At 42.3% G+C, this 25,732-nt stretch overlaps 1 pseudogene; it reads right to left on the bottom strand.

Annotated features, from left to right (window-relative positions):
* Positions 1 to 1,782: 1,782 nt before the first annotated feature.
* LOC125532873 (UDP-glucose 6-dehydrogenase 2-like) overlaps positions 1,783 to 25,732 on the bottom strand; it is a 74,554-nt pseudogene continuing 50,604 nt past the window's right edge.

The raw sequence follows: 25,732 nt of genomic DNA, 5'->3' as shown, positions 1-25,732 counted from the left end.
GATCATTGGTCATGCACACACATTGAAGAACAGAGCTAATATAACTACATATTGTGGACAAATTTATATACTAATGAATCAAATAACTTCTTAATCAATGGATTCCATCTGGGCATATGACATTCAAAACCCCAATTTGAGTAGCATTCAAAAACAAATCTAATAGGGGCCCAATCTAATAAGCGTACATGTCTGTAGCATTAAAACCTCCAATCTATGAGCACTAAAAACAAATCTAATAATCATACATCTGTGCAGCAATGAGTCACATCTAATAAATAGATCTGTCTAGCATTTTTGCAACGAATTTATCCAACGAACCCTAGTACAAAAAACCCCATCCCCCAATACAGAAAACCATGGCCCATCCGTCAAACCAACTACTCTAACCATCTGAACTATGGTATGAATCCACAATCTAACAAATCCAACTAACTCTACAAGCTAATATCCTAAAGCAAAGCAAGTGCAAATACCTCTTGCTCCTCGCCAAGCTACACATCGAGGGTATCGGGATTGACTGCGCCGCTCGACGCCATCACCTTCTGCAGCGCTGAGGCGGAGCCCGCCACCTCCTTCTCCACATCCGCAGCGATTGCAAGTTTCCCCGCACCGCCGTGGACGCCGCCGACATCCGCAGTCACCGTGCTGTGCAGCTCGACCACATCTCCGGCCGCTGCGCCAGCGTCGCCACGGGCTTCGGCCATCTCCGAGAAGATGGAGGCGATGAAGGTGGGGAAGAGAATGCAGTGGGGGCGAGTGAGACGGTGCGGTCGAGGCAGTGGAGGAGAGCGAGACGACGCCGGTGGGGGAGAGGAAGACGATGCGACAGGGAGGGGATTTGGGGGAAAATGGTAGGCGGCAATGGAGGTGGTTGCCCCTCTTTATACGATGGGATGTTTCCGGCATGTCCCATGGACACGTGCTACCCCACGACCGCAGTCAGTTGCATGCGCCCATGTATACGAATACGTGTACGGTCAGCATACGAAACAACTATACGGGTAACGGTCAAAGGTGTACCTGGCCCTATGCATCCTCTCTCATCAGAGTTAAAGGTCAAAGGCATTGACCCGACGACAACATTTGTTGTAACCTATTCTGAGGGTTTCGGATAAGGGAGTGAGCAAAAATGAGCAAAAGTTAACAGAGTGAAGGAAAATGAGCAAAAGTTAACCAGGGACACACACAAGGGAGATGCTGTCATGTTAGAAATCTACTCATGCATGGCAAGTATTAATAGCAACGACAATAATATCTGTTGACGAGGTTTACTCTCAAAGCCCTATACATTCTTGAGACATGACTACAAATGCTAATCCCTATGTATTAAATCAATTTAATAAAAGTGAAAACAAGCACGGGGAGTCTATCATACAGAGTCTCTGCCACCCACCAAAGCCGGTCTGGCCACTCCTGCCACATGCACGGGATCATCCCCATATACTAGGTCAACTTAGCAAGCATCATTGCCAAACTTAAACATTTTGGAAGAGGTGTAATTTGAAGAGTAGGGATGAAAATCGGATATATCAGATCATAAATGTGTACCATTGATGGTTCGACCTTATAGCAACTCCAAAACTTTGTTCGCTTTTCATCCGTTTGGGTTGGCCAGGTGGACGTGCAGGTCCGCTTTTCAATTTGGGTCGGCAGGTGTGTCCAATGAGAGGCATACTCGTTTTTGGCCCGTGTGGCTGAAATAAATTTAGAAAAACTTAATTAAACATAAGTGGCCGATCAACGCCGGCCAAAGTTCACTTAAACATAGAAAAAACCCGTCTACACGCTACCATAGTCGTCCGCCATGCCCTTGCCCTTGCCCTTGTCATCGTCGTCGCTGCCGGTGAAGTCGATGAAGACGAGAGGCGTCCCAGCCCAGCCAAACGTGGCTTGATAGGCCACCAGGGTGCCTCCTCTGACACCTGATGTTGCAACGGCAATGCGGCAAGGCGGGCGCGCTGCCTCCAATGCTCGAGGTACGCGACCTTGAAGGAAATATGCCCTAGAGGCAATAATAAAGTTGTTATTTATATTTCCTTATATCATGATAGATGTTTATTATTCATGCTAGAATTGTATTAACCGGAAACTTAGTACATGTGTGAATACATAGACAAACAGAGTGTCTCTAGTTTGCCTCTACTTGACTAGCTTGTTGAATCAATGATGGTTATGTTTCCTAACCATAGACATGAGTTGTCATTTGATTAACGGGATCACATCATTAGAGAATGATGTGATTGACTTGACCCATCCGTTAGCTTAACACGATGATCGTTTAGTTTGTTGCTATTGCTTTTTCCATAACTATACATGTTCCTATGACTATGAGATCATGCAACTCCTGAATACCGGAGGAACACTTTGTATGAGATGATGCTAAATTTTATTGTATGAGATGACCATGTTTTGTAACACTTTTTCCATAACTATACATGTTCCTATGACTATGAGATCATGCAACTCCTACATACCCAGATGTGATATGGTCAAGACATGATGCTAAATTTTATTGTATGAGATGACCATGTTTTGTAACACAGTTATCGGCAACTGGCAGGAGCCATATGGTTGTCGCTTTATTGTATGAAATGCAATCGCCGTGTAATTGCTTTACTTTATCACTAAGCGGTAGCAATAGTCGTGAAGGCAATAGTTGGCAAGATGACAATGATACTTCGATGGAGGTCAAGGTGTCAAGCCAGTGACGATGGTGATCATGATGGTGCTTTGGAGATGGAGATCACGGGCACAAGATGATGATGGCCATATAATATCACTTATATTGATTGCATGTGATGTTTATCCTTTATGCATCTTATTTTTCTTAGTTCGATGGTAGCATTATAAGATGATCTCTCACTAAATTTTAAGGTATAAGTGTTCTCCCCAAGTATGCACCATTGCTACAGTTCATCGTGCCGAGACACCACGTGATGATCGGGTGTGATAAGCTCTACGTTCACATACAACAGGTGCAAACCAGTTTTGCACACGCAGAATACTCGGGTTAAACTTGATGAACCTAGCATATGCAGATATGGCCTCGGAACACTGAGACCGAAAGGTCGAGCGTGAATCATATAGTAGATATGATCAACATAGTGATGTTCCCATTGAAAACTACTCCATCTCACGTGATGATCGGACATGGTTTAGTTGATGTGGATCACGTGATCACTTAGATGGTTAGAGGGATGTCTATCTAAGTGGGAGTTCTTAAGTAATTTGATTAATTGAACTTTAATTTATCATGAACTTAGTACCTGATAGTATTTTGCATGTCTATGTTGTTGTAGATAGATGGCCCGTGCTATTGTTCCATTGAATTTTAATGTGTTCCTTGAGAAAGCAAAGTTGAAAGATGACGGTAGCAATTACACGGACTGGGTCCGTAACTTGAGGATTATCCTCATTGCTGCACAGAAGAATTACGTCCTGGAAGCACCGCTAGGTGCCAAACCCGCTGCAGGAGCAACACCAGATGTTATGAACTTCTGGTAGAGCAAAACTGATGACTACTCAATAGTTTAGTGCGCCATGCTTTACGACTTAGAACCGGGACTTCAACAACGTTTTGAACGTCATGGAGCACATGACATGTTCCAGGAGTTGAAGTTGATATTTCAAGCAAATGCCCAGATTGAGAGATATGAAGTCTCCAATAAGTTCTACAACTGCAAGATGGAAGAGAATAATTCTGTCAGTGAAGATATACTCAAAATGTCTGCGTATAATAATCACTTGACTCAACTGGGAGTTAATCTTCCGGATGATAGTGTCATTGACAGAATTCTTCAATCACTGTCACCAAGCTACAAGAGCTTCGTGATGAACTATAATATGCAAGGGATGGATAAGACTATTCCCGAGCTCTTCGTGATGCTAAAGGCTGTGGAGGTAGAAATCAAAAAGGAGCATCAAGTGTTGATGGTTAACAAGACCACCAGTTTCAAGAAAAAGGGTAAATGGAAGAAGGGGAACTTCAAGAAGAACGGCAAGCAAGTTTTTGCTCAAGTGAAGAAGCCTAAGTCTGGACCTAAGCCCGAGACCGAGTGCTTCTACTGCAAAGGGACTGGTCACTGGAAGCGGAACTGCCCCAAGTATTTGGTGGATAAGAAGGATGGCAAGGTGAACACAGGTATATGTGATATACATGTTATTGATGTGTACCTTACTAATGCTCGCAGTAGTACCTGGGTATTTGATACTAGTTCTGTTGCTAATATTTGCAACTCGAAACAGGGACTACGGATTAAGCGAAGATTGGCTAAGGACGAGGTGACAATGCACGTGGGAAATGGTTCCAAAGTCGATGTGATCGCGGTCGGCACGCTACCTCTACATCTACCTTCGGGATTAGTATTAGACCTAAATAATTGTTATTTGGTGCTAGCGTTGAGCATGAACATTATATCTGGATCTTGTTTGATGCGAGACAGTTGTTCATTTAAATCTGAGAATAATGGTTGTTCTATTTATATGAGTATTATCTTTTATGGTCATGCACCCTTGAAGAGTGGTCTATTCTTGATGAATCTCGATAGTAGTGATACACATATTCATAATATTGAAGCCAAAAGATGCAGAGTTGATAATGATAGTGCAACTTATTTGTGGCACTGACGTTTATGTCATATTGGTGTAAAGTGCATGAAGAAACTCCATTCCGATGGACTTTTGGAATCACTTGGTTATGAATCACTTGGTACTTGCGAATCATGCCTCATGGGCAACATGACTAAAACGCCGTTCTCCGGAACAATGGACCGAGCAACAGATTTGTTGGAAATCATACATACTGATGTATGTGGTCCAATGAATATAGAGGCTCGCGGCGGGTATCATTATTTTCTCACCTTCATAGATGATTTGAGCAGATATGGATAGATCTACTTGATGAAACATAAGTCTGAAACATTTGAAAAGTTCAAAGAATTTCAGAGTGAAGTGGCAAGAAAATAAAGTTTCTACGATCTAATCGTGGAGGAGAATATTTGAGTTACGAGTTTGGTCTTCATTTGAAACAATGTGGAATAGTTTCGCAACTCACGCCACCCGGAACACCACAATGTAATGGTGTGTCCGAACGTCGTAATCGTACTTTACTAGATATGATGCGATCTATGATGTCTCTTACTGATTTACCCTTATCGTTTTGGGAATATGCTTTAGAGACGGCTGCATTCACGTTAAATAGGGCACCATCTAAATCCGTTGAGAATACGCCTTATGAACTGTGGTTTGGCAAGAAACCAAAGTTGTCATTTCTTAAAGTTTGGGGCTGCGATGCTTATGTGAAAAAGCTTCAACTTGATAAGCTCGAACCCAAATCGGAGAAATGTGTCTTCATAGGATACCCAAAGGAGACTGTTGGGTACACCTTCTATCACAGATCCAAAGGCAAGATATTCGTTGCTAAGAATGGATCCTTTCTAGAGAAGGAGTTTCTCTCGAAAGAAGTGAGTGGGAGGAAAGTAGAACTTGACGAGATAATTGTACCTTCTCACTTATTGGAAAGTAGTTCATCATTGAAATCAGTTCCAGTGATTCCTACACCAGTAAGTGAGGAAGCTAATGATGATGGTCATGAAACTTCTGATCAAGTTACTACCGAACATCGTAGGTCAACCAGAGTAAGATCCGCACCATAGTGGTACGGTAATCATGTTCTAGAAGTCATGTTACTTGACCATGACGAACCTACGAACTATGAGGAAGCGATGATGAGCCCAGATTCCGCAAAATGGCTTGAAGCCATGAAATCTGAGATGGGATCCATGTATGAGAACAAAGTGTGGACTTTGGTTGACTTGCCTGATGATCGGCAAGCCATATAGAATAAATGGATCTTCAAGAAGAAGACTGACGCTGACGGTAATGTTACTGTATACAAAGCTCGACTTGTTGCGAAAGGTTTTCGACAAGTTCAAGGAGTTGACTACGATGAGACCTTCTCACCCGTAGCGATGCTTAAGTCCGTTTGAATCATGTTAGCAATTCCCACATTTTATGATTATCAAATCAGGCAAATGGATGTCAAAACTGCATTCCTTAATGGATATCTTAAAGAAGAGTTGTATATGATGCAACCAGAAGGTTTTGTCGATCCAAAAGGTGCTAACAAACTGTGCAAGCTCCAGTGATCCATTTATGGACTGGTGCAAGCCTCTCGGAGTTGGAATATACACTTTGATAGTGTGATCAAAGCATATGGTTTTATACAGACTTTTAGAGAAGCTTGTATTTACAAGAAAGTGAGTGGGAGCTCTGTAGCATTTCTGATCTTATATGTAGATGACATATTGTTGATCGGAAATGATACTGAATTTCTGAATAGCATAAAAGGATACTTGAATAAGAATTTTTCAATGAAAGACCTCGGTGAAGCTGCTTATATATTAGGCATCTAGATCTATAGAGATAGATCAAGACGCTTGATTGGACTTTCACAAAGCACATACCTTGATAAAGTTTTGAAGAAGTTCAAAATGGATCAGGCCAAGAAAGGGTTCCTGCCTGTGTTACAAGGTGTGAAGTTGAGTCAGACTCAATGCCCGACCACTGCAGAAGATAGAGAGAAAATGAAAGTTGTTCCCTATGCTTCAGCCATAGGCTCTATCATGTATGCAATGATGTGTACCAGACCTGATGTGTGACTTGCTATTAGTTTAGCAGGGAGGTACCAAAGTAATCCAGGAGTGGATCATTGGACAGCGGTCAAGAACATCCTGAAATACCTGAAAAGGACTAAGGATGTGTTTCTCATTGATGGAGGTGACAAAGAGCTTGTCGCAAATGGTTACGTCGATGCAAGCTTTGACACTGATCCAGATGACTCTAAGTCACAAACCAGATACGTGTTTTTATTAAATGGTGGAGCTGTCAGTTGGTGCAGTTCCAAGCAGAGCGTCGTGGCGGGATCTACATGTGAAGCGGAATTCATAGCTACTTCGGAAGCAGCAAATGAAGGAGTCTGGATGAAGGAGTTCATATCCAATCTAGGTGTCATACCTAGTGCATCGGGTCCAATGAAAATCTTTTGTGATGATACTGGTACAATTGCCTTGGCAAAGGAGTCCAGATTTCACAAGAGAACCAAGCACATCAAGAGACACTTCAATTCCATCCGCGATCAAGTCAAGGAGTGAGACATAGAGATTTTCAAGATACATACGGATCTGAATGTTGCAAACTCGTTGACTAAGCCTCTCTCACGAGCAAAACATGATCAGCACCAAGACTCGATGGGTGTTAGAATCATTACAATGTAATCTAGATTATTGACTCTAGTGCAAGTGGGAGACTGGAGGAAATATGCCCTAGAGGCAATAATAAAGTTGTTATTTATATTTCCTTATATCATGATAAATGTTTATTATTCATGCTAGAATTTTATTAACCGGAAACTTAGTACATGTGTGAATACATAGACAAATAGACTGTATCTAGTTTGCCTCTACTTGACTAGCTCATTGAATCAATGATGGTTATGTTTCCTAACCATAGACATGAGTTTTCATTTGATTAACGGGATCACATCATTAGAGAATGATGTGATTGACTTGACCCATCCGTTAGCTTAGCACGATGATCGTTTAGTTTTGTTGCTATTGCTTTCTCCATAACTATACATGTTCCTATGACTATGAGATCATGCAACTCCCGAATACCGGAGGAACACTTTGTGTGCTACCAAATTTCATAACATAACTGGGTGATTATAAAGGTGCTCTACAGGTGTCTCCGATGGTGTTTGTTCAGTTGGCATGGATCAATATTAGGATTTGTCACTCCGATTGTCGGAGAGGTATCTCTGGGCCCTCTCGGTAATGTACATCACTATAAGCCTTGCAAGAAATGTAGCTAATGAGTTAGTTACGGGATGTAGCATTACGGAACAAGTAAAGACACTTGCCGGTAACGAGATTGAACTAGGTATTGAGATACCGACGATCGAATCTCGGGCAAGTAACATACCGATGACAAAGGGAACAACATATACCGTTATGCGGTTTGACCGATAAAGATCTTCGTAGAATATGTAGGAACCAATATGAGCATGCAGAATCTGCTATTGGTTATTGACCGGAGATGAGTCTCGGTCATGTCTACATAGTTCTCGAACCCGTAGGGTCCGCACGCTTAACATTCGGTGACGATCGGTACTACGGGTTTATGTGTTTTGATGTACCGAAGGTAGTTCGGAGTCTCGAATTTGATCATGGACATGAAGAGGAGTCTCAAAATGGTCGATACGTAAAGATCGATATATTGGAAGCCTATATTTGGACATCGGAATGGTTCCGAGTGGTTCGGACATTTTTTCCGGAGTACCGGGAGGTTACCGGAACCCCCCAAGGAGTATGTGTGCCTTATTGGGCTTTAGTGGAATAGAGGAGAGGGAAGGGAAAAGAGGGAGGCACGCCCCCCAAGCCCAATCCGAATTGGGAGGGGGTCCGGCCCCCCTTTCCTTCCTCCCTCTCTCCTCCTTCCTTCCTCTCCTACTCCTACTTGGAAGGGGGGCACCGGGAGTAGGACTCCCCTAGGGCGCGCCATAGAGAGGGTCGGCCCTCCCCCTCCTCCACTCCTTTATATACGGGGGAGGGGGGCACCCCATAGACACACAAGTTGATCATTGATCTTTAGCCGTGTGCGGTGCCCCCCTCCACCATAATCCACCTCGGTTATATCGTAGCGGCGCTTAGGCAAAGCCCTGTTCCGGTAGCAACATCATCACCATCATCACGCCGTCGTGCTGATGAAACTCTCCCACAAAGCTCTACTAGATCGTGAGTTCGCGGGACGTCACTGAGCTGATTTGCAGATCGTGGAGGTGTCGTGTCTTCGGTACTAGATCGGTCGATCGTGAAGACGTACGGCTACATCAACCGCGTTGTCATAACGCTTTCTCTTACGGTCTACAAGGGTATGTAGACGATACTCTCCCCTCTCGTTGCTATGCATCACCATGATCTTGCGTGTGCATAGGAATTTTTTTGAAATTACTGCGTTCCCCAACATGCCTCCCGCGCCGGTGTCGCGCAGTGCCAAACGGGGGTGGGGGCTGCGCGGCGGCGGCGACAGGGACAGTGGCACCACGCAGTCGCCGGCCGTAGAGAGGGCGATGGCCTCTTCCAGCCTCGCATGGTAGTCTACCTTCAGCCACTCCCCCTTGATGGAGGTCTCCAAGGCCCCCGCTAGCGCCGCCTGGTAGGCAGCCTCCTCCCTCTTGCTCCTCTGGATTGACGATTGGGGGCGGGGGGTTGGCGTGGTGGTACTGCATGCCGATCCTCCATTGCTCCTCGTGCTCGAGGGAAAACCAGACCTCCCAATGGGGAGAGTCTGCCGTATACTTCGGCATCCGTCGCTGCTTCAGCGTGAGCAGTGTCGGATGCCTGTGCACCTCCTCGGCATGCGCCCGCTATGACCACGGCACAACTGTCATAGGGATCCGTTGCGGATCGAGATGCCAATGGTGCCGCAACATGACGGACGGGTATGATAGTGACTGCATGAACTCCTAGTGCCACCACGCTTGGTGCACCGAGATGTGCAGCCACTGCCTCGTGGGGTGGGCAGGTGCCGCCGGCGGCGGAGGAAGAGCGCAGGAGGAGGAAGTGCCGAGGGTGAACTTCCCCTTGCTCTTGTCGGAGCCATGATACCTCTTGAGCATGCGTTGGTTTTCCCTTGAAGAGGAAAGGGTGATGCAGCACAGTAGCATAAGTATTTCCCTCAGTTTTTGAGAACCAAGGTATCAATCCAGTAGGAGGTAACACACAAGTCACATAGTACCTGCACAAACAAACAAGAACCTCACAACCAACGCGATAAAGGCATTGTCAATCCCTTCACGGTCACTTACGAAAGTGAGATCTGATAGAGATAATAAGATAAATAATTTTGGTATTTTTATGATATAGATTGGAAAATAAAGATTGCAAAAAAACGGTAATAGAAATAGTAAGTTGATATGAAAATAATATGATGGAAGATCGACCCGGGAGCCATAGGTTTCACTAGTGGCTTCTCTCAAGATAGCAAATTCTACGGTGGGTGAACAAATTACTATCGAGCAATTGATAGAAAAGTGAATACTTATGAGAATATCTAGGAATGATCATGTATATAGGCATCACGTCTGCGACAAGTAGACCGAAACGATTAGGCATCTACTACTATTACTCCACACATCGACCGCTATCCAACATGCATTTAGAGTATTAAGTTCATAAGAACCGAGTAACGCATTAGGCAAGATGACATGATGTAGAGGGATAAACTCAAGCAATATGATATAAACCCCATATTTTTATCCTTGATGGCAATAATACAATACGTGCCTTGCTGCCCCTGCTGTCACTGGGAAAGGACACAGCAAGATTGAATCCAAAGCTAAGCACTTCTCCCATTGCAAGAAAGATCAATCTAGTAGGCCAAACCAAACTGATAATTCGAAGAGACTTGCAAAGATATTTAAATCATGCATAAAAGATTTCAGAGAAGAATCAAATATTGTTCATAGATAATCTTGATCATAAACCCACAATTCATTGGATCTCGACAAACACACCGCAAAAAGAATTACATCGAATAGATCTCCAAGAGAATCGAGGAGAACTTTGTATTGAGATCCAAAGAGAGACAAGAAGCCATCTAGCTAATAACTATGGACCCAAAGGTCTGTGGTAAACTACTCACACATCATCGGAGAGGCTATGGTGTTGATGTAGAAGCCCTCCGTGGTCGATGCCCCGCCGGTAGAGCGCCGGAAAAGGCCCCAAGATGGGATCTCACGGGTACAGAAGGTTGCGGCGGTGGAAATAGGGTTTCGTGGTGCTCCTGGATGTTTTCGGGGTATATGGGTATATATAGGAGGAAGAAGTACATCGGTGGAGCTGTGAGGTGCCCATGAGGGTGGGGCACGCCTACCCCCCTGGGCGCGCCCTCCTGCATTGTGGCCTCCTTGCTTCTTTCTTGACGTCCACTCCAAGTCTCCTGGATCACGTTTGTTCCAAAAATAACTCTCCCAAAGGATTCATTCCATTTGGATTCCGTTTGATATTCCTTTTCCGCGTCACACTGAAATAGGAAAAAAATAGCAATTTGCACTCGGCCTTTGGTTAGTAGGTTTGTCCCAAAAGTAATATAAAAAGGTATATTAAAGCCCATTAAACATCCAAAACAGATAATATAATAGCATGGAACAATCAAAAATTATAGATACGTTGGAGACGTATAAAGCCACTAAAGAACCCCATGGCTAGGGTTTGGTTGTCGCCAATGAGGAAGTACGTGGGGGCGGCTAGATGTGGACGGTAGTGGAAGTGGATGAGGCCGCTGATAACCCACAAGTATAGGGGATCGCAACCGTTTTCTTGGGTAGAGTATTCAACCCAAATTTATTGATTCGACACAAGGGGAACCAAAGAATATTCTCAAGTATTAACAGTTGAGTTGTCAATTCAACCGCACCTAAAAGACTTAATATCTGCAGCGAAGTATTTAGTAGCAAAGTAATATGGAAGTAGCGGTAACGGTGGCAAAATTAACAGTAGCAGTTTTGTAGTAATGGTAACAATGGCAAGGGAAAAGTAACTAAGCAAAGATCAATATGTGAAAAGCTCGTAGGCATTGGATCAACAATGGATAATTATGTCGGATGTGATTCCTCATGCAACAGTTATAACATAGGGTGACACAGAACTAGCTCGAGTTCATCAATGTAATGTAGGCATGTATTCCGAATATAGTCATGCGTGCTTATGGAAAAGAACTTGCATGACATCTTTTGTCCTACCCTCCCGTGACAGCAGGGTCCTATTGGAAACTAAGTGATATTAAGGCCTCCTTTTAATAGAGTACCAGACCAAAGCATTAATACTTAGTGAATACATGAACTCCTTAAACTAATGTCGTCACCAGGAGTGGTCCCAATTATTGTCACTTCGGGGTTACCGGATCATAACACATAGTAGGAGACTATTGACTTGCAAGATAGAATCAAGAACTCACATATATTCATAAAAACATAATAGGTTTAGATTTGAAATCATGGTACTCGGGCCCTAGTGACAAGCATTAAGCATAGCAAAGTCATAGCAACATCAATCTCAGAACATAATGGATACTAGGGATCAAACCCTAACAACACTAACTCGGTTACATGATAAATCTCATCCAACCCATCACCATCCAGCAAGCCTATGATGGAATTACTCACGCACGGCGGTGAGCATCATGAAATTGGTGATGGAGGAAAGTTGATGATGATGATGGTGACAGATTCCCCTCTCCGGAGCCCCGAACGGACTCGAGATCAGCCCTCCCGAGAGAGATTAGGGCTTGGCGGCGGCTCTGTATCATAAAACGCGATGAATCCTTCTCTCTCATTTTTTTCTCCCGAACATGAATATATAGAGTTGGAGTTGAGGTTGGTGGAGCCTCAGGGGCCCACGAGATAGGGGGCGCGCCCCCACCCTCGTGGACAGGGTGTGGGCCCCCTAGTGTTGATTCTTTCGCCAGAAATTTTTATTAATTCCAAAAATATTCTCCGTTGATTTTTAGGTCATTCCGAGAACTTCTATTTCTGCACAAAAATAACACCATGACAATTCTGCTGAAAACAACCTCAGTTCGGGTTAGTTCCATTCAAATCATGCAAGTTAGAGTCCAAAACAAGGGCAGAAGTGTTTGGAAAAGTAGATACGTTGGAGACATATCAACTCCCCCAAGCTTAAACCTTTGCTTGTCCTCAAGCAATTCAGTTGACAAACTGAAAGTGATAAAGAAAAACTTTTACAAACTCTGTTTGCTCTTGTTGTTGTAAATATGTAAAGCCAGCATTCAAGTTTTCAGCAAAGATTGTGAACCAACCATATTCACAATAACATTTAGGTTTCACATTTACTCATATCAATGGCATAATAAACTAGCGAGCAGTAATAATAAATCTTGGATGACAACACTTTCTCAAAACAATCATAATATAATATAACAAGATGGTATCTCGCTAGCCCTTTCTGAGACTGCAAAACATAAATGCAGAGCACCTCTGAAGATAAAGGACTGACTGGAAATTATAATTCATGGTAAAAGAGATCCAGTCACAGTCATACTCAATGTAAACTAATAGTAATGCATGCAAATGACAGCGGTGCTCTCCAACTGCTGCTTTTTAATAAGAGGATGATGACTCAACATAAAAGTAAATAGATAGGCCTTTGAAGAGGGAAGCAGGGAATTGTAGAGGTGCGAGAGCTTGAGTTTTGAAACAGAGATAAATAACATTTTGAGTGGCATACTTTCATTGTCAACATAACAACCGAGAGATCTCGATATCTTCCATGCTACACACATTATAGGCGGTTCCCAAACAAAATGGTAAAGTTTATACCCCCACCTCCAACAAACATCAATTCCATGGCTTGTCCGACACAATGGGTGCCTCCAACTAACAACAATCCTGGGGGACTTTTGTTTGCAATTATTTTGATTTAAGCATGGGACTGGGCATCCTGGTTACCAGCCATTTTCTCATGAATGATGAGCGGAGTCCACTCATCTTGAGAATAACCCACCTAGGATGGAAGATATAGACATCCCTAGTTGATACATGAGCTATTCGAGCATACAAAACGGAATTTCATTTGAAGGTTTAGAGTTTGGCACATACAAATTTACTTGGAACGACGGGTAGATACCGCATATAGGTAGGTATGGTGTACTCATATGGAATAATTTTGGGGTTTATGGAACTGGATGCACAAGCAGTACTCCCGCTTAGTACAAGTGAAGGCTAGAAAGAGACTGGGAAGCGACCAGCTAGAGAGCAACAACAGCCATGAACATGCATTAAAATTAATCAACACTGAGTGCAAGCATGAGTAGGATATAATTCACCATGAACATAAATATCGTAGAGGCTATGTTGATTTTGTTTCAACTACATACCTGAACATGTGTCAAGTCAGCCACTCGAATCGTTCAAAGGAGGATACCACCCTATCATACCACATCACAACCATTTTAATAGCATGTTGGCACGCAAGGTAAACCATTATAGACTCCTAGCTAATTAAGCATGGCATGAGCAACTATAATCTCTAATTGTCATTGCAAACATGTTTCATTCATAATAGGCTGAATCAAGAACGATGAACTAATCATATTTACAAAAAAAAGATAGGTCGAGTTCATACCAGCTTCTCTCATCTCAGTTAGTCCATCATATACTGTCATTATTGCCTTTCACTTGCACGACTGAACGATGTGGATAATAATAATAGTGCATGTGCATTGGACTAAGCTGGAATCTGCAAGCATTTAATACAAGGGAGAAGACAAGGTAATATGGGCTCTTGGTTAAATCAACAATAATGCATATAAGAGCCACTCAAAATTTTCATCATGGTCTTCTCCTCTCGACCCCCAAATAACAAGAACAAGACATAACACTATTTACACGGGAAAGCTCCCAACAAGCAAAAGAAGAACAAGAAATGATTTTGAGTTTTCTTTTAATTACTACTACTACAGGCATGGAAAGTAAACTAGCTAAAAGCTACAACTAATTTTTTTGGTTTTTCTTAAGGTTATTCAAACACACAATAAGAAGGCTTAGAAAAAGAAAATAAACTAGCATGGATAGTACAATGAAAAAGTATGAGCATCGCCAACTAGAATGAGTGTGTGAACATGAATGTAATGTCGGTGAGAAATACGTACTCCCCCAAGCATAGGCTTTTGGCCTAAGTTGGTCTATGGCCACCACTAGCCTGGCGGATATCCAAAGTTGTAGCTAGGGTCGTACTAAGATGCAGCAGCTACTGCATGACGAGCTGCCTCTTGGAAGCGAGCTGCCTCCGTCCTCCTTTCATACTCGTTCGCCTCCTCCCTGGTTATAACATATCTCATTTTTGCCTGAAAATCAAAGAAAGTAGGAGCAGGGAGAGCAATATCGACAGCGCGACGTCTGTCGAAGATTAGTCGGTACCGGAGGAATTTCTCATTCCTCTCAACAAACTGATGTCGAACCATAGCATTATAATACTGCTGTGATGCAACCTTCGTGCAACAATGCCCCCCAAGTTATATTGTTTATCACCTATCACCGCACTTTTGAGGACACTAAGATCTGGAACGCACATGTGACAAGCCTCATCTTTATCGTTAATACATCTACCTATATAGAGAGCAAAATAATGTATGGAAGGAAAATGAATGCTCCCTATGGTAGCTTGTGTGATTTCTCTAGATTCCCCCACAGTGATACTAGCAAGAAAGTCTTTATATTCGGATTTGCGAGGTTCACTAACATTACCCCATTGCGGGAGTTTACAAGCAGTATTAAAATCTTCTAGGTCCATGGTATATGATTTATCATATAAATCAAATAAAACAGTGTGAGAGTTGCACGAGGATGTAAATTTAAACCTTCTCACAAAGGAATCAGTTAGGTAGTGGTATTGCGGGCACTTATCTGACATGAAGCCCTCAAGATCAGCATTACGCACATACGCGTCAAATTCATCCTTGATGCCTGCCCGGGCCATAAACTCCTCTGAAGGCCATTCACAAGCCCACACTTGAGCTTCCCTCGGTGGTTCATAATCCGTCTCACGTATCGCGAGCCTCGGTCCTTGCTTCCTTGAGGAACGACCTTGGTACATTTTCCTGAAATTTTAAGTGACTCAAAGGAAAAGTGAACCAAACTCAACGAAATTGATAGCAACTACTCCCACAAGTGCCTAGAGACTATATCATGCATTAGAACTACTTGGGACCATATAAATTTGACATGCAAGCTCAAGAACATGGTCACCTTAGAAGAAAAAATTTGCAATAAATAAAGCACTAGAACAAAAACTAATTGGTCCATTGGAGGAGTCACATACCGAAGAACAATCTCCCCCAAACAGTTTTATGAATGAAGCTTTGAGCAAGGAGATCGAAATGGCAGCAAGAAGAGCTAGAACACGGGTTTGAGCTATGGGAGGATTTTTTTTCCTGGAGGAAGAAGAAGTGAATGGGTGCTGGAATAAGTGGAGGGGGTCCACGTGGGGTCCATGAGGCAGGGGGCACGCCCTAGGGGGTGGGCGCGCCCTGGACCCTCGTGGCCACGTGGTGTGGCCCCCAAGTGTGTTCTCAGTGCCAATAATTCTTAAATATTCTACAAAAATCATATTTCATTTTCAGGACGTTTGGAGAACTTTTATTTTCGGGGTATTTTTTATTGGATGGATAATTCAGAAAACAGACAGAAAATACTATTTTTGCTTTATTTAATCTAAATAACATAAAGTAAAAGGAGGGTACATAGAGTTGTACTATCTAAATTCATCCATCTCATGCTCATCAAAAGTAATCTACTAACAAGGTTGATCAAGTCTTGTTAACAAACTCTTTCCGAATAACATGAAACCGGGGAATTTTCGAATAACACTATGTCACCTCAACGGGGATATGTATGTCCCCAACAATAAGAATATCATATTTCTTCTTGACAGTAGGAAGAGGGAATTCAAAACCTCCAATAATAATCGTTTAAAATTTTCCAATAGAATTGATACTGTGGACTTGAGGTTGTTTCCTCAGAAAGTGTACCGTATGCTGATTACCATTAACATGAAAAGTGGCATTGCCTTTGTTGCAATCAATAACAGCCCCTGCGATATTCAAAAAGGGTCTACCAAGAATAATAGACATACTATCGTCCTTAGGAATATCAAGAATAACAAAGTCCATTAAAATAGTAATGCTTGCAACCACAACAAGCACATCCTCACAAATACCGATAGGTATAGCAGTTGATTTATCGGCCATTTGCAAAGATATTTCAGTAGGTGTCAACTTATCCAAATCAAGTCTACGATATAAAGAGAGAGGCATAACACTATCACCGGCTCCAAGATCACATAAAGCAATTTTAACATAGTTTCTTTTAATGGAGCATGGTATAGTTGGTACTCCTGGATCTCCAAGTTTCTTTGGTATTCCACCCTTAAAAGTATAATTAGCAAGCATGGTGGAAATTTTAGCTTCCGGTATCTTTCTTTTATTTGTAACAATATCTTCCATATACTTAGCATAAGGATTCAGTTTAAGCATATCAGTCAAACGCATACGCAAAAAGATAGGTCTAATCATTTCAGCAAAGCGCTCAAAATCCTCATCATCCTTTTTCTTGGATGGTTTAGGAGGAAAAGGCATGGGTTTGTCAACCCATGGTTATCTTTCTTTACCGTGCTTCTTAGCAACGAAGTCTCTCTTATCATAACATTGATTCTTTGATTGTAGGTTATCAAGATCAACAACAGGTTCAATCTCTACATCATTGTTATTGCTAGGTTGAGCATCGACATGAACATCATCATTAACATTATCACTAGGTTCATGTTCATTACCAGATTGTGTTTCAGCATCAGAAATAGAAATATCATTGGGATTCTCAGGTGTGTCAACAATAGGTTCACTAGAAGCATGCAAAGTCCTATCATTTTTCTTTTTCTTCCTCTTAGAAGGACTAGGTGCATTCACATTAGTTCTCTCAGAATCTTGCTCAATTCTCTTAGGATGGCCCTCGGGATACAAAGGTTCCTGAGTCATTTTACCTCCTCTAGTCACAACCTTAACAGCATTATCATTTTTCTTATTGTTTAATTCATTGAGCAAATCTTTTTGAGCCTTAAGCACTTGTTCTACTTGAGTGGTAACCATAGAAGCATGTTTACTAATAAGTTTAAGTTCACCTTTAACTCTAGACATATAATCACTCAAGTGTTCAATCATATAAGCATTTCGTTTCAATTGTCTACCAACATAAGCATTGAAATTTTCTTGTTTAACAATAAAATTATCAAACTCATCCTAGCATTGGCTAGCAAACTTAGTAGAAGGGATTTCACCCTTATCAAATCTATAGAGAGAATTTACCTCTACTACCTATGTCGGGTTATCAAGACCATGCATTTCTTCAATAGTCGGTAAATTCTTAACATCTTTAACTTTAATACCCTTTTCTTTCATAGATTTCTTTGCCTCTTGCATATCTTCAGGACTGAGAAATAGAATACCCCTTTTCTTCGGAGTTGGCTTAGGAGTTGGTTCAGGAAGTGTCCAATCATTATCATTACTCAATATATTATTCAATAGCAATTCAGCTTACTCAGCAGTTCTTTCCGTGAAAACACAACCGGCACAACTATCCAGGTGGTCTCTGGAAGCATAGGTTAGTCCATTATAAAAGACTACCAAAAGTGCCCGTGCGTTGCAACGGGTGAACAACAAAAACTTCACATTATAAATTTTGACAATCAAGGCAATTTTTTTACATGGTATATTCTGAACAAAAATATCATTTATAACTCTTAAATTGATTTAATTCAGTGCTGAAGATTAACCGGAGATAAAGGGATAAATTCAAGTATCACAGTTCAGAAAATTAATTGACAGCCATAGAAGTGATTTCTTCTCTATTGGGGGCAGGAATGTTAATAAAGCTTTCATTAATTTATATTAACATCGAGTAGATTCCAACATTTATTTTGCACGTTTGTCCATCTCTCACTTATGCCACGTTCTCACAAATATGTGCAAACTTCACATGTTTGCTGCTGATGTCATAGGTCCTTTCGTAATCGCTAAAATTCTCTTAAAAATCTTCTTGCGAGAATTGAATTGTTGTTCTGGTTGAATACTACGTGCTCCCAACTCAGAGACAGCTCATAAGAATATTAATAACTGGGAACATTCAGATTTATTTTGTATAGTCGAATATCGATCAAATCAAAGACAGGAAGATTGTCATGTAGCAATCTGGAGTGAACAACTCGCCTTCTTTTCCTCTCTTCTTTCCCCCTGTTTACTTTGATCTTGTCTTTATCACACGAGGACGGCTACAACACATCATAATATTCTCTAGCTTCTTCGGACTCTCCCTCCTCCATCCCCGCATTCATGCAAAGGCATGGCAAGGCTCCGTGCGGCTTGTTCAGGTTTAATGATGCCATGACTTCACAATTTCGCACAAAGTTTGTGCAGACCTATATTAGAAAAGGAACACAAAAATAAGCATCAGACTCACGCATCTTGTAACAAGAGCAAACAATTCATGTGTGCACTTAACACAGCAGGAGCTGATTGATCAGCATATGGTTACTGCACTGCTGAGCCTAAGCTAGATGTTTTAAGCATCCAATAATCCAAACGGATGGCACAAACAAAGTAGCAACAGACAGCATTGTGATATCCATGCGCCACAACCACCCAAATGTAACATGAGGATAATATATATATATATGGACAATCTTACTTTCATCTAAGAAAATAAAAATTATGTTTGCATGACAGAATATAACTTCTACAGCAGCCAAATCTTAAAGCAGGAAAACTAATGTGAGCACTTTTTTCCCATCAAGTTGTGATGTTGTCTCTTCTCCTCTAGCAATAATGTGGTCAATATCTTCTCCTTAGAACTGGATACCATTTCAGCAACAAATCTCACCATCAGCTCATTCTTATTGGCAGCTAATAAAGAACACAACAACAAAAGCACATTAATACTTGTTCCACTTTAACATAAAAAAAATTACATTACATGCAGTGAGAAGAAACAAAAGCAACTTTTCTGTTCTGGCAATCAATCTTGTTGAATGACCAAAGCATCTAAGTCAAGCTTCTTATATGCTCTCTCGATTACTTTTGCCTCAATAGTAATACTACAATGGAACATTTTCTATATGGCACAAGTAAAACATACCGCTACCCTTCTATTTCCAAATAGAAATTAAGAACCTCGGTGCAAAAGCGGAAAGACATGAACTTTTTTGTTACAAGTTCTATATGCACGGTCTTCACCTTGCAAACCCACTCGAGTGTTCCTAAGAAACAGAAGAATTCAACCCAAAACACCATGGTAACAATAATAAAAGGGAACTATCGCATGGATGTGCTGGCAGTTTAACGTCTGACCATCTTGTTGTTGTGTCTACCGTACATCTGAAAGCATGTGCAGATGATGGTGGCATGACATGTCGAACTGCGAGTATCGTGCGGATGTAGCATCACTTGGTAGTGCATTCTGTAAAGAAAATACTATTTGAGAAGACTATACCAGTCACTATCACAAAGAACTGCAATATTAACAGTGGAGAGATTGATCCCACCACTTTCCCTAGTTGAAAGCAAGAAGATGAACTTTTCACTCTCTGGCTTGTTGAAAGCTTAAATAAAAGGATCACGATCACCGCCACCAGTTTTGCGATCAATCTAGCAATACTAATACCCTCTGTATGTTTGATAATCTCCCAAGATGTGTAAAAGATGGGTCATCTGCAGGATACACAACTGTGATAAAATACTGAAATGGCAGGCATACATAAGAAAATACGGGATAACCATATAAGATGGGTCACAAAACTCAAGATAGAATGTGAGCATGGACACAAAATCACCTCACAAGCAGAATTTCTGTAACTCATATTGCTATCATATTTTTATCATAGTCATGATGCTTTCTGATGCAACCAAGCTAGGTGCATGAGTAACAGAGAGAATCAGTAGCTCACAGAATATTAGTACTTCAGAGCCATGGGCCTTTAGCTTGGGAAGACATTTATCTAACAGAACCATCTTTTCATGTAGAAAGGGAAGTAATTTTTCTTATCTCAAAGAAAGGAACCATTTTCCCTGTAGAAATCATCAAGCCTTGAGGAGGCGCACCGAGGATGATGCCCTCGAGCTGCTTCAGGACTCCAAGGAGACCGCTGATACTATGGTCCACGGCAGGGCAGGGGAGGGTCGATACCGGTGGAATTGTCGGGGCGCACGGCGGACATAAAAATTTACAAAACATTGTCACATACTTCTATATATTTGTACTCACTACTGCAGTTAGTGAATCATGAAAATGTATTCAAGGACAAGACTGAATTCTATACACCAAATATATTTTTCAGGATGAGGATAGCACATACGTGAAGGACTGTTCATTATTGAGTCACCATCCTGATGGACGGGTGGGCGGATGGTTCAGAATTCTTCAGATTCAAAAGCCTACAGATAGATAGGACACTGAACATGGTGAGGCAGGCTTCAATACAAAGATGAACCTAGCCTTCTTTGCTGCCCCACAGTTGAACGCCTGTTCTCCCCATTGAATTTTAGATTTATTACTTCACATTTTCTTTTTGTCTACTATTCTTCGAGCGAACTGGCGTTGCAGAAACTACATTGATGTATCTTTTGTTAATAAAAACACAAACTGGGCTATGCATGATGAAAGGCCGAAGAATAAAAAGAACAGTTACGGAGTGGCGATGGCCGCCAGGGGTACAAACCATGCCACAAACCTGCTGCACAAGCACTACTCGAGCAGGCCATCCACTCGAATGAATACGGCAGGCGAGTGATGCATAGAAAGACCACAAGGTACTGATGAATGTCTTTTCTGTTCCTCCTTTGATTTTTCTTTGAGGTGAATCTCTCTCACCTGGGCTTGTTGGTCGAGGAAAGGGTGTGTGGCCACCAGTACGGCATGAAGAGATCTCACTGTGCGTGGTGGAGATGAGCTGGTACTCCCGTCCCGCCTACTGCGAGTGCCGTATGGCGGCCTCGCGCCAGGTCCGGGCCTGCGAAAGAGCAGGAGCAGCACCAACGGTTGAGCACGGAGAGGATCCGCCGAGCAGGAGCATGACCAATTGCTGAAGCATGAAGAGGATCCGTCACCGCGTGGGCAGCAACATCGACTCGCTGATCTGCCCCGCTATGGCCTTGGAGGTCTCCCTGCCAGCCATGGAGGCGAGCCCCCACCTGCAAGGACTTTGCGCTGCCGCGCCGGAACCCTCCGTCTCTGCGCCTGGCTCCGGTGAGATCCTTCCTAGGCCGCCCCCTTCTTCTCTCCCTGTTGCGGATGCCATGAATCTGCCCAGAAAGCCGCGATCTGGCCTTGGTGCGTCGAGTGGCGTGGTCCGCGCGCGCGAGACGCGTCACCGCCGCTACTGTCCCCATGCATCTCCTGGAATTGGAATGGGAAGAAGGCTGCCGGGGAGGTCGAAGATCGAGGGAGAGGGAGGAGCTGGAGAGATGGAGACCACTGCTCCCGGCGTGGAATTTGGCCGCGGACTCGGCGAGGAAGGCAGCGGCGCGCCCGCTCGTGCGTAGCAGGATGAAGGGGATCGTGCGTGGGGAGGATAAAGGGGATCGGAGGAGGCCGGCGGCGTGTGGGGTGAGGTAGGCGGGGCGGAGTGCTCGAGGGATAGCGTGGTTGCGTTTTCTTTTTTTCCTTCGTACCGGTTTGACTTGGACGGCGGGTTAGTTCCTAAAAAGCATAGGGACCTTTGTGTAAAAACACTGCAACGGTGAACCCGGAGACTCAATCCGTGCTTTATTATTATTAGGTAAAGATATAAAGTATTTCATTTTTCTTGAGAGGATGATCAGGCAAAGCATTAAGTAACCGGAGAAGCCTCCCCCAAGCTTGTGGGAGACTCTCTTCTTCAATTTGCACAAAATTATATATTTCCCTTAAAGCAACTTGTTTCTTATGAGAGGGGAAATATTTAGCAGAGAAGTAATAAATCATATCCCGGAGACTACGCACACTACCAGGATCAAGAGAATTAAACCATGTTTTAGCATCACCCTTTAATGAGAACGGAAATAACTTAAGGATACAGTAGTAACGAATCTTTTCGTCATTAGTGAATAGGGTGGCTATATCATTCAATTTAGTAAGATGTGCCAAAACAGTTTCAGTTTCATAGCCATAAAAAGGATCAGATTCAACCAAAGTAATTAACTTAGGAATGACAGAGAAACCATAATCCTTATCGGAAATACAGATAGGTGAAGTAGCAAAAGCAGGGTCATATTTCATTCTACAAAGACTTTTCTTTCAGCTTAGCTAATAATTTCTTAAGGTCATATCTATCTTTGCAAGCTAAAAGATCTCTAGCAGTTTCTTCATCCATAACATAACCCTCAGGAACATCAGGCAATTCATATCTAGGGGGAATCTTCATCATCACTTTCACCAGTATTATCAGTTTCAATAATTTCATTCTCTCTAACCCTAGCAAGTTGTTCATCCAGAAATTCACCTAGTGGCACAGTATTATCAAGCATAGAAGTAGTTTCATCATAAGCATCATGCATAGCAAAAGTGGCATCATCAATAACATGCGACATATCAGAATCAATAGCAGGTGTAGGTGTCGCAAGTTTACTCAAAACGGAAGGTGAATCAAGTGCAGAGCTAGATGGCAGTTCCTTACCTCCTCTCATAGTTGAGGGATAAATCTTGGTTCTTCCGTCTTTCAAGTTCCTCATAGTGATCAGCAAATATAAATCCCAAGTGACTTAAAGAATAGGGCTATGCTCCCCGGCAACGATGCCAGAAAATAGTCTTGATAACCCACAAGTACAGGGGATCGCAACAGTTTTCGAGGGTAGAGTATTCAACCCAAATCTATTGATTCGACACAAGGGGAGCCAAAGAATATTCTCAAGTATTAACAATTGAGTTGTCAATTCAACCGCACCTGAAAGAGTTAATATCTGCAGCAAAGTATTTAGTAGCAAAGTAATATGGAAGTAGCGGTAACGGTGGCAAAAGTAACAGTAGCAGTTTTGTAGTAATCGTAACAATGGCAACGGAAAAGTAACTAAGCAAAGATCAATATGTGAAAAGCTCATAGGCATTGGATCAGTGATGGATAATTATGTCGGATACGAGTCCTCATGCAACAGTTATAACATAGGGTGACACAAAACTAGCTCCAGTTCATCAATGTAATGTAGGCATGTATTCCGAATATAGCCATATGTGCTTATGGAAAAGAACTTGCATGACATCTTTTGTCCTACCCTCCCGTGGCAGCGGGGTCCTATTAGAAACTGAGGGATATTAAGGCATCCTTTTAATAGAGTACCGGACCAAAGCATTAACACTTAGTGAATACATGAACTCCTCAAACTACGGTCATCACCGGGCTTGGTCCCGATTATTGTCACTTTGGGGTTACCAGATCATAACACATAGTAGGTGACTATTGACTTGCAAGATAGGATCAATAATTCACATATATTCATAAAAACATAATAGGTTCAGATTTGAAATCATGGCACTCGGGCCCTAGTGACAAGCATTAAGCATAGCAAAGTCGTAGCAACATCAATCTCAAAACATAATGGATACTAGGGATCAAACCCTAACAAAATTAACTCGATTACATGATAAATCTCATCCAACCCATCACCGTCCAGCAAGCCTACGATGGAATTACTCACGCACGGCGGTGAGCATCATGAAATTGGTGATGGAGGAAGGTTGATGATGACGATGGCGATGGATTCCCCTCTCCGAAGCCCCGAATGGACTCCAGATCAGCCCTCCCGAGAGAGATTAGGGCTTGGCGGCAGCTCTGTATCGTAAAACGCGATGAATCCTTCTCTCTCATTTTTTCTCCCTGAACGTGACTATATAGAGTTGGAGTTGAGGTCGGTGGAGCCTCAAGGGGCCCACGAGACAGGGGGCGCGCCCCCCACCCTTGTGGACAGGGTGTGGGCCCCCTGGTGTTGATTCTTTCACCAGAATTTTTTATTAATTCAAAAATATTCTCCGTTGATTTTCAAATCATTCCGAGAACTTCTATTTCTGCACAAAAATAACACCATGGCAATTCTGCTGAAAACAACGTCAGTCCGGGTTAGTTCCATTTAAATCATGCAAGTTAGAGTCCAAAACAAGGGCAAAAGTGTTTGGAAAAATAGATACGTTGGATACGTATCAACTCCCCTAAGCTTAAACCTTTGCTTGTCCTCAAGCAATTGAGTTGACAAACTGAAAGTGATAAAGAAAAACTTTAACAAACTCTGTTTGCTCTTGTTGTTGTAAATATGTAAAGCCAGCATTCAAGTTTTCAGCAAAGATTATGAACCAACCATATTCACAATAACATTTAGGTCTCACATTTACTCATATCAATGGCATAATCAACTAACGAGCAATAATAATAAATCTCAGATGACAACACTTTCTCAAAACAATCATAAGATGATATAACAAGATGGTATCTCGCTAGCCCTTTCTGAGACCGCAAAACATAAATGCAGAGCACCTCTAAAGATCAAGGACTGACTGGAAATTGTAATTCATGGTAAAAGAGATCCAGTCACAGTCATACTCAATGTAAACTAATAGTAATGCATGCAAATGACAACGGTGCTCTCCAATCGGTGCTTCTTAATAAGAGGATGATGACTCAACATAAAAGTAAATAGATAGGCCCTTCGCAGAGGGAAGCAGGGATTTGTAGAGGTGCCAGAGCTCGAGTTTTGAAACAGAGATAAATAACATTTTGCGTGGCATACTTTCATTATCAACATAACAACCGAGAGATGTCGATATCTTCCATGCTACACACATTATAGGCGGTTCCCAAACAGAATGGTAAAGTTTATACTCCCCCACCACCAACAAACATCAATCTATGGCTTGTCCGAAACAACGGGTGCCTCCAAATAACAACAATCCTGGGGGAGTTTTGTTTGCAATTATTTTGATTTAAGCATGGGACTGGGCATCCCTGTTACCAGCCATTTTCTCATGAATGATGAGCGGAGTCCACTCATCTTGAGAATAACCCACCTAGCATGGAAGATATAGACAGCCCTAGTTGATACATGAGCTATTCGAGCATACAAAACAGAATTTCATTTGAAGGTTTAG

The sequence above is a fragment of the Triticum urartu genome, chromosome 1A (genome assembly GCF_056163025.1).
Source record: "Triticum urartu cultivar PI428250 chromosome 1A, HENAU_Tu73, whole genome shotgun sequence".
Taxonomy (NCBI): Eukaryota; Viridiplantae; Streptophyta; class Magnoliopsida; order Poales; family Poaceae; genus Triticum; species Triticum urartu.
Note: the sequence above shows the minus strand (reverse complement) of the source record. Positions and strands in the feature narration are given on the sequence as shown.